Here is a 9,860-nt window from a genome sequence, read left to right on the forward strand (position 1 = left end):
GCTGCGGTCCAGTCCCAGGTCGACGGGCACGTGCACCTTCCGCCGACCACTGGCGACAACATCGATGTACTGTGGAGACCTCACGCCCCACGTGTTGAGCAATTCGGCGGTACGTCCACCCGGCCTCCCGAATGCCCACTATACGCCCTCGCTCAAAGTCCGTCAACTGCACATACGGTTCACGTCCACGCTGTCGCGGCATGCTACCAGTGTTAAAGACTGCGATGGAGCTCCGTATGCCACGGCAAACTGGCTGACACTGACGGCGGCGGTGCACAAATGCTGCGCAGCTAGCGCCATTCGACGGCCAACACCGCGGTTCCTGGTGTGTCCGCTGTGCCGCGCGTGTGATCATTGCTTGTACAGCCCTCTCGCAGTGTCCGGAGCAAGTATGGTGGGTCTGACACACCGGTGTCAATGTGTTCTTTTTTCCATTTCCAGGAGTGTATGTATGAGGGTTGACTGAAAAGTAAAGCCTCCATCTCCATTATTGGGTTATGTATGTATTAAACTGGGGACTAGAAACGACAGAGAGGCTTGGTACCACCATAGGCCTCAGTGGTGCACAACCCCACAGCAGTCCATCCACGCCACCACTGCCCCACACTGAACCCAGGGTTATCGTGCTGTTCGGCCCGGCCCAGATTTAGCGGGCGGGAGAAACCAGTGTATCTGCTCCGGGCGGTAATTTCAGGGGAAGCGCCAAATTCATATTCTTGAGGAAAAAAGCCTTGTTTCACAAATTATTCATATGATTTTGAAATGCATCCCTGTTGGTTTTTGAACATTTCTAACACATTCTAAGTTGATTTCTGAATGAATCGTAAGTTGATTTTTGAATGCGTGCTTAGTGTACGTGATGTTTCTGTCAGGGAAATCCCCGGCGCATCTAGAAATAAACTTCCCTGCAGACAAAAGGGGATTGGGCAATAGGAGCTGAGTGGAATAAAGCCGAACAGGTGAATGCCAATCGCTGTTTGTTTTATGTGGCTGACTGGGATTGGGAATGATCAGCTTTGTTATAATTGCTACCGAAATCCATAGATTCAGAGTGCCAGAGTGGAAATAAATGACTAACAGGTAAGAGATATTACGTGTATCTTCTCGGTGTATCCAAGAAAATGAAATTTTGACTGAATTTTTGGCTAGACCGCTACACTAGTAAGGGCCAGTTGTACAGTCCACGGCAAGCAGCTGCTTCAGTTCTGTTCTGGGAGTAGCGTGGAAAACACATTGTACGAACACGTAGTAACGTCTAACCAGAGAATAAATGCGGAATTTCTAAACTGGTGATTGTGGTGGGGTTAGTGAAGTGAACTGGAGAATAAGTTTTGACACCGGGAGGAATAGTTACAGAATTAGTGATGACGAGATTGTTAGAACGAGGAAGGAGAAGAAATGTGGACATCACACAAATTATGGAAGAATATAACGATTCCAAATTTATATAAAAATTTCATACTAGTACTTTTCGATATCATGCTGGAGCGTATGAATAAAATGTGAAAATATTTCCTAACAAAGATTTTTGCTTGTAGTAGGCCTAATAGGCATTTGATATTGGGTCTTTATGAATGATATTCTGTCGTGTTATAAAAATGACCATTTGTGCCAAAATAGTCTCGTTTCTTTGGTGTGTGTTGCAATTGCTTTAATATTAGACAAGTCTATTTCGTTTTATCCAGCAGACAGTGACAAACTACACATAACCAGATCGAGAAGCCACACCAGTCTTGGGTACTATTTGTATTAGCTTTTTCAGTATTAGACAGTGACATTTCTTTTTTTTTTTTCCATGTAGCAAAACATTTGACGGTAATAGATTCTTTCGCAGAAAGGAAAGCACGCCAGGTAAACCTGTAGCAAGATAGGGAGAAAAAAAATGCTAAGACTTAAGGACTGAAGAAATGTATACTATCTTGCTTGTCTCTTTGTCTTTGCTGGTTTTATGTATCCTATATTTAATTTTATGTCAGACAAAACACCAAGTTATTAGCTGATAGGCAGTAAAGAATGGAAATTTTCTGAAGAGTTCTTGTTCTCCTGGTTACAAATAATCCCATCCAGTATTAATTGCAAGTTTATTTTATTTTATTAAGAGGGGCAGGATGTCAAACCGACTGACTGGGAGCAGGAGAGGCACCACGAGACATTTTAATTGCCATTGTTCTGAATATAGTTTGATGGCATCCATTATAAAATATACACGTTTGAATTCCACAGAGCGAAATACAGTGACGTGTGATAGAAGAATGCGCGTGAAAAGGCATGGCACTGTACTTATGCACGACCAAATAACATCTCTATCTAGTATTGCCCCGGTTCGGAAATATCGTAGATCCTGGACTGGTACACAGAGCAGTCTGAGTTGTAATGGGACCTGTGTTTATGTGTAGTGCTTCTGCTGTTTCCTCTTACTTTTTTTTTTTTTCCAAATAAAATCAAAATGGATTTGTGTGGCAGGGAGCTACCAAGTGAATTAAAATACATTCACATAATTATGGAAGGCTAAAATATTTTATTAGTTTCAGATTTTATTTTATTGCCACTTTTCTGATAGTTGAGCATTAATTGCCTTGCAGGACAATGAAGTTATTTCTGTTGGTTTGCTAAAGAAATTTGGCTTTTATTGATCTTTTCCGCTGAGGTAGTCAATTTATTTGAAACGAAGTGTTTAATTTTACACTGTTGGATAGTTTCAGCTATTCACTGCATTTGAAGTGCATGTTTTCGTCTTCTAGCACGTATGGCATTATGCAATAATAAAGAACCAAACATGAGATAATACAGTATTGGTATTCCAAGAAAATTTACATCCGAATCTGGACATACGACTGTGTACTTTAAGACGAATTGTGGATTTTAGTGTGGTTCACAAAATTCCGATGCTGTTGGAGTATCCTCTGATATTTTGTTTTTTTCATGATATAATGTAAGATATTTTAGTGTTTTACATCTACAAACATACAGGCTTCCTGCGTCATCATAGCTGCGCAAGCGTGGTGACGCCTGTTATCTGGCGCTCTCTGGCAACTGCTGATAAGTACCTGTTTCCACAGTTCGCAGGGCAATATTGTGAATGGTGGTTTGAGGAGTGTTACCTTCAAAGCAAATTTTCTTTTACGCAAGATGAAGTATGCGCGAGAATGTACGATGGATTTCTTAAATCACAGAGCGCTTGACTCTCATCTAACAATCAACTGTTTGAGGACAACCATTCAGAAGAATTTCGAACCCGGATAAGACATTTATATTGTTATTAAAAATTTTACTGGCACATTTGAGTTATGTATCTTAAAGTGTAACATACACAAAAAAGATCAACATTATACGTGAAAGCTTAGATTATCTTGCAGCTTTTTAATCTTAGAGACCAAAATTATATGTGAAAGCTTTGCTTTTCTTGAAGCAACACTTTTGTATACTAATTTAAACTGTTAACTTTCCCTCTTTGTGTGTTCGCACTACTCAACAGTGATGTTGCTATTGGCTGTACATCAGGTGTCCAATGCTCTGAATATCGGCTGGTGAGATCACGTGACTTGAGCTATGGCTTGCTTACAGAAGCACATCGAAATCTCAATTTCAGTGCTTCGGAAAGTAACGTGCGGTGTTTGGAGGAATTCGAATCTATACCCCCCTCCATGAGTTTCGTTTCCGAAAGCGTCAGGAAATTCTACGCCGGTTTATACAACCATAATGATTCAAAGGACTGGTAAGTTTTACTGTTCTGGGGAAAAGTATACTGTTACTTAGTATGGAAAAAGTGTATTTTCATTCGGGAGAAAGTGTATTTTTAACCAGAAAAAATCCAGGGTTTTTTCCCTTGTCTGCGTGTACACCCTGCCACCTTCTCTTCGGCGTAAAACCATGCTGGCACTATGCAACATCAAACGGTGTGCACACGTCAGTCTCTCTACCGATAGATGGCACTTCCGTACCCACAGTTACGTGGCGCCAGTTTACGTGTAAGGCAAAGGTAGATGCACTGACCGAGTTTCATTTGAAAGAACCTCATAGATAGTAGTTGTTGCATTGATGTGACCACCACCTTTGTTCAACATCAACATGCAGTAATGACTGACAAACAGCAAGTGGCAGCATTAACAATGGAGGGTGTGTAAAGTGTTTCAGAAGGATGTGGAATATGGTGCAGTTGTCATTGTAATGCGCAAACAGAGCAATTTATCTGATTTCTGCAAGAGGTCCGAAGGGATGAGAATACTGAGGTATATGCTTACTACAATCCACTATCCACTTTGTGTGTCCTTCACTGCTATTATGATCATATTCTTGTCACATAGCTGTACCACCTTAGTCACAGTGAATTTCCTACAGAGACCGACTCATCATGGCCTGTACGTGTTAACATCCTCTGCAGGAAAATGTGGGAGCCTACTGCTCAGAGCACAATCTTGTGTACAGGGTTGTGAAAACTATTGGTATTCCAGTAATGGTCAGTGTGTAGGTTTCTTATGTACTGAATGATGAGGCTGCTTCCTGTTTTCCACTCAAGCATCCGAGAATGGAAGCCTGCCATCAATATATATCTTTACAGTAATTATAATGTTGAGGTGGACACCATTCTTGTGGCCAATGAACTGCTACAGAGCATTCGCAGCATGAAGATATATCAGGAGGGTGTTGTCAATGTACTGCAAAAAGCAAGATGAACTAAGTCAGCTTGACTATTCAGTGCATGTGAGTGTGTGTGTTTTGTGCCAATGTTATCATATCAGTGCCCTTACAGATATTAAAAGAAACGAATGGATAAAATGTCTAAAATTTCTGTTACACAGTGAGAAGGAAACCTATAAAATGACAGTCATTCACTCACTCCCATTCCACTCACTTTGATCCATATAATCGCTCTATCTCACAGGTCTTAATACAACAGAGAAGGGTGAAAGGTGCTATGCCTGTGATTAGATAGAAGTAAAACCACAGAAGCGCTGAAAGAAAAGCCCAAGGAAATGTGACTGGCTGACCAATTACAAAAAAACATTGGTGAACCAGTCACCCTGTTAACACATTAAGAGCAACTCCCTAAAAATTTGGAGCTAAGTTGGAGCCATCACAAAATCTTAAAAACTCTGACCACATTTGTTATAGAACCACTTAATAGAGAGGGCATATCTGCCACTGCCCATTGGTCTGAAAATAAAGCACAGTCTACTAAAGTGTGGCATACAGTGATCTATATGCCACAAGCACCAAACATTGGAGGATCCTCTCACCAGAGCAAGAAGCCACGCATCATAGGACTGTAGCCTAGATGGAGACAAGGAAGTAGGACCTCATCCTGACTTTGGCCGGAAGGAGGCATGCCACAGTCACATAGTGGGCTTTACTAGATGCAGCTGACTATCAGTTGCTTCCAGCCACTTGTCTTCCCTTCGGCACATAACTGTGTACCTCAGGAGCAGAAGACTGCATCCAGGAGGGCATGTTGAACTAACCAAGGATCAAAACACAGCTCCTTGGCTTCTGCATCTGCTTTTTCATTCCCTGGAGTACCCATTTGCTGTGGCACCCAGCGGAAAGACACCTCCTTTCCCAGCCATTGAAGCCGGAGAAGGGCATCCTGGATATCCTATTTTATCAGTCTGGTACTAGCATTGCATAGACCGAAGGACACTCAAGGAAGTCAGAACAGATGAGGAATTTAGCAGGCATGGCACATCTCATGCTCTCCACCGCCCTCAAGATCACAGATAGTTTGGCCTTAAATACAGTGAACTCAGGAGGCTATCAAATCTTGAGGACACAACCTGGGAAAACAACAAAGCAACCAACAGAGTCTCCCTGTTTCAAACCAGATGTAAAGACATCTATGGAGTTGTGGTGCTCCTTTAAAACTTATGCATGATTGCAATTTCTCCTGTACTGCATCAAACCTAGAACTGTCCTGGACCTGTGCAGTACCCAGGGCGGCAGGTGGTTAAAACCCCGCATTTTGGTTTGTACTTGCTCCACTCCATGACTCCAGAACATGCCACATGCAGATCCCAAGTGCCCTTTCTCTCTTTGGAGAAAATGCATCCCAGAGGCAGAGGAGCAACAATAAGATACACAGGTGAATTCAGATCTGAGAGGAACTTGCACACCTGACACACAATGAGGAATTGCTGTTGGACTGTAAGTGGCGGTTCACCAGCTGCAGTACAGAGACTTGAGTATGGGGCTGGTCCTATAAGCACCAAGAGTCAGCTTATTTGCCTCATATAAGAAGGCCTCAGTGATCCATAAACTGAGCATCCGTAGTCCAGCCACGAATACATGAAAGCTCTATAAAACTGAAGCAGATGTGCTCTGTCCGCATCCCAAGATCTGTGGCTAAGGCATTTTATAATGTTAAGTGCCACCAGGATTCTGGCTTTCAGACCTTGCAGGTGTGGCAACCACGGAAATCTGGAGTAAAAAATGAGGCCCAGAAACCTCACTGAGTGTCTAAAATGTAGAATGGTGTCCCTCATATGCAAATCATGTAACTTAAAAATACTGTGAGAATGGTCAAAATGAATACACACACACACACACACACACACACACACACACACACACACACACACACACAATTACCTGCAGAAAACTGAAAACCCCTCCATGCAGCACTCTTCTCTAAACTCCACACTGTAACTTGCAACTGACAGGTTGCTGTTGCAACACTCGAGGAGGAACAGAAAACAGCAAAACCGTCCACAAATAAGGAGCACTTACAGGATTCCATACCATGGGCGTGATACTGTGTAAGGTTATGACAAAGACAGTAACACTTAAAACACTGCCCTGAGGAATACAATTCTCCTGCTCAAAATGATCCAACAGCACATCAACAACTCGGAACTTAAAAAAGCACTTAGACGGGAAGGACTGATGGATTTGCTCGAGAATACTGTGTCTCCAAATACTGTAGTACACCTCGCTGGGGTCAAAGAATGTAGTGAACAATTAAGAAAGCCTGCTGAATAGTTACGTCTATGAGGGTAATCTCAAAAGTAAGGCCTCTTATTTTTGTATAAGTACATAGACCCGTTTATTTCTACAATGGTTTACATCAGTTTACAGCTTGAACATTTAGCTATTTTTCGACATAATCACCATTTCTCTCACTGCATTTTTGTAGATGCTGTGGCAGTTTTTGTATGCCCATGTCATACCAGCTCGCCGCTACGCTGTTCAGAAAGCTATGAATCTGTCCTTTCACCTCGTCGTCAGACCTGAATCGCTTTCCGGCCAAATGTTCTTTTAAGCTAGGGAACAGGCAATAGTCACTGGGCGCCAAGTCAGGACTGCAGGGTGGGTGGGTGGGTCATTATGTTCCACTGAAACTGCGCAGGAGAGCAACAGTTTGCCGAACGATGTGTGGGCGAGTGTTGTCATGGAGAATGTGTACGCCCTTGCTCAATATTGCCCTTCTCCTGTTCTGAATTGTCCGTTTGAGTTTTTTCAGAGTCTCAAAGTACCTGTCAGCGTTAATTGTGGTCCCAGCGATTCAGCTCCGATGACGACGTGAAAGAAGAGGTTCATAACTTTCTGAACAGCATGGCAGAAAGCTGCTATGATATGGGCATACAAAAACTGCCACAGTGTCTACAAAAATGCATCAAGAGAAATGGTGATTATGTCAAAAAATAGCTAAATGTTCAAGCTGTACTTATATTAAAAAAAAGATATCTTACTTTTGGGATTACCCTCATAGCAGAGTCAGGTTGTTGATACAGTGGACCAAAATCTCCAGGATCCACACTGGGAGCAGCTAAGGAGTTGCTGCTCTCTAACAGCCAGACCAGATGATGGTTAACCATTCACTCCAGGGCCTTTCCTACACAGCTTATTAAGGCCACGCTCTGGTAATTGTTGGGAAACGTGTGATTCTTTCCTGGTATGAGGAGAGGTATCAGAATAGCCTCTGCATGCAAGTTTGGAACTGGCCTGTCTGCCATATCAAATTAAAACATTCAAGGAGGACTTCCTTTGATGCTGCTGGTAAATGTTGAAGCATGCAGTACTGGTTTTGGTCGTGACCAGATGCAGCATCAAGAGTCTCAGACAGTGCTGATTTTAGCTCCCACATGGAGAAAGGGCAATGGTAGGCCTAGATTTGTGGTACCAGAAGTCCAACTTGGCCCTCTCTGCAGTCACACAGTAGTAACAAAACACTGGATCCTGGCTGGTGTTGGCAGTAGTCACTGCAAAATGCTCTGCCATCGTCTGAGTGACTCTGGGTGTTGTTTAAAGACAACCCTGTTTCAGTACTGCTACTATCGGTAAACAACTGTGTTTACAAGAAATCCTCTGGATGGCTTTCCATAATTCTGTAGGACAAGTGGAATGCTTGTCGTGACCTTCTCGCTCCCATTAATCACACGCTGAGGCCTGGCTCTCGTGATCTGAAATGTTGTGAGGTTGTCTGCCATTAGCCAGAATTTAAACTGTTGAAGGACTGCACATCTGTCTCAGATTGGTGAGCACACTCACCAGTCCACCAAGGAACAGGTTGCCTCCTAAGATGATGTGAGGGCTTTGGGATGGACAAGTTAGCCATATGATGCACTGCTCGTGTGATGTGGTCCAGCCATTCCTGGACGCTGTTGCAGTGTTCAAACACAGCCAGCTGGCTGAACAGTATCCACATAGCCCTCTGACCATCCATTTCGGCGGCTTCTCTTCAAGTGAACCTCCATCCAGTATGTGGATCCACAGTGGGGAAGTGGTCATTGGAATGAAGGTCATTGGGCACATATCACTGAGCTGAGTCTGCAAGTGCAGGAGAGAAGAAAGAGAGGCTGATGGTGAGGGTGACCCAGTAGCACCCAAAAAATGAGTGGGACTGCCTTTAATGAAAATGCACAGTTCGTAGGACATCATGAGGTTCTCCACGAATTGACCCCTAGGGCAAGTATAGATCAAACCCCATAATACATTATAAGCACTGAAATCACTCAGTTGGAGAAATGGGCATGGGAGTTGTTCAATAAGGCCTGTAAGAGCCTCAGAGTACATCACATCCTGTGGAGGCAAGTTACAGTGAGCAGTCTGCCCCCACATGAAAGGTAATGACTACTGCTTGTAAGTCAGTAACAAAGAGAGCAGAGGAGTAGCGTGTGTTATTGATAAAAACAGCAGCCATCTATCAAGGGGTAGCATTTTCATCCTGACTTTCTGGTGTAGAGTGAGCACATAGGTGTGGAGGCTCAGTCTTGTGGCAAGATAATTGCCTCAGTGTGACATCGAAGTCCATCACCTCTGAAGAAGATTTGAGAGAGGTGTCAGACAGTATGACATCAATATCATTGGACTGTGTACTGCCCGTCTCCATAAATGGATGACTCTTTGGCTTTGACTTAATTTTTTTTTGTCTGGGCAACATTAGAGACACGACTGTGGAAGTGGTAGTGACAGTGCTGGATGATAGTCAGCACAAGGGGTGCCGTGAGCTCAGACCCCTTTCTGTGAGCCGCATATTAATGGCTCTTCTGGTCATTCAAACACCAGTTACTTGTCAGATTTATGATAGTGATGAATCCAGAGCTCAGAGTAGTTCACTGGTGATTGCTTGGTCCTCACGTTCTGTCATCTCTCTAGGTCAACCGATTCCGTCATGACTGTGTTCAGCCAGTGTTCACCCATTCCTGCTGTACGGTGTATAATAATTATGTGTTACTTATGTCTGTTCAAAGCACAATGACTTATTGTAAAGTAAGTGAACATTTTGAGATTTTGACACATTAAGCCACAATATTCGGAAACGGCAGCAGTCGAACAAGCAAAGTCGGCACGTGTGTTGACATTGGTCATGTTTCTGCCCAATGTCACAAGTATAGATCAATGACTGAAGAGTCAGTCATCCCCCCTAG

Source organism: Schistocerca serialis, chromosome 6, assembly GCF_023864345.2.
Source record: "Schistocerca serialis cubense isolate TAMUIC-IGC-003099 chromosome 6, iqSchSeri2.2, whole genome shotgun sequence".
Classification (NCBI taxonomy): Eukaryota; Metazoa; Arthropoda; class Insecta; order Orthoptera; family Acrididae; genus Schistocerca; species Schistocerca serialis.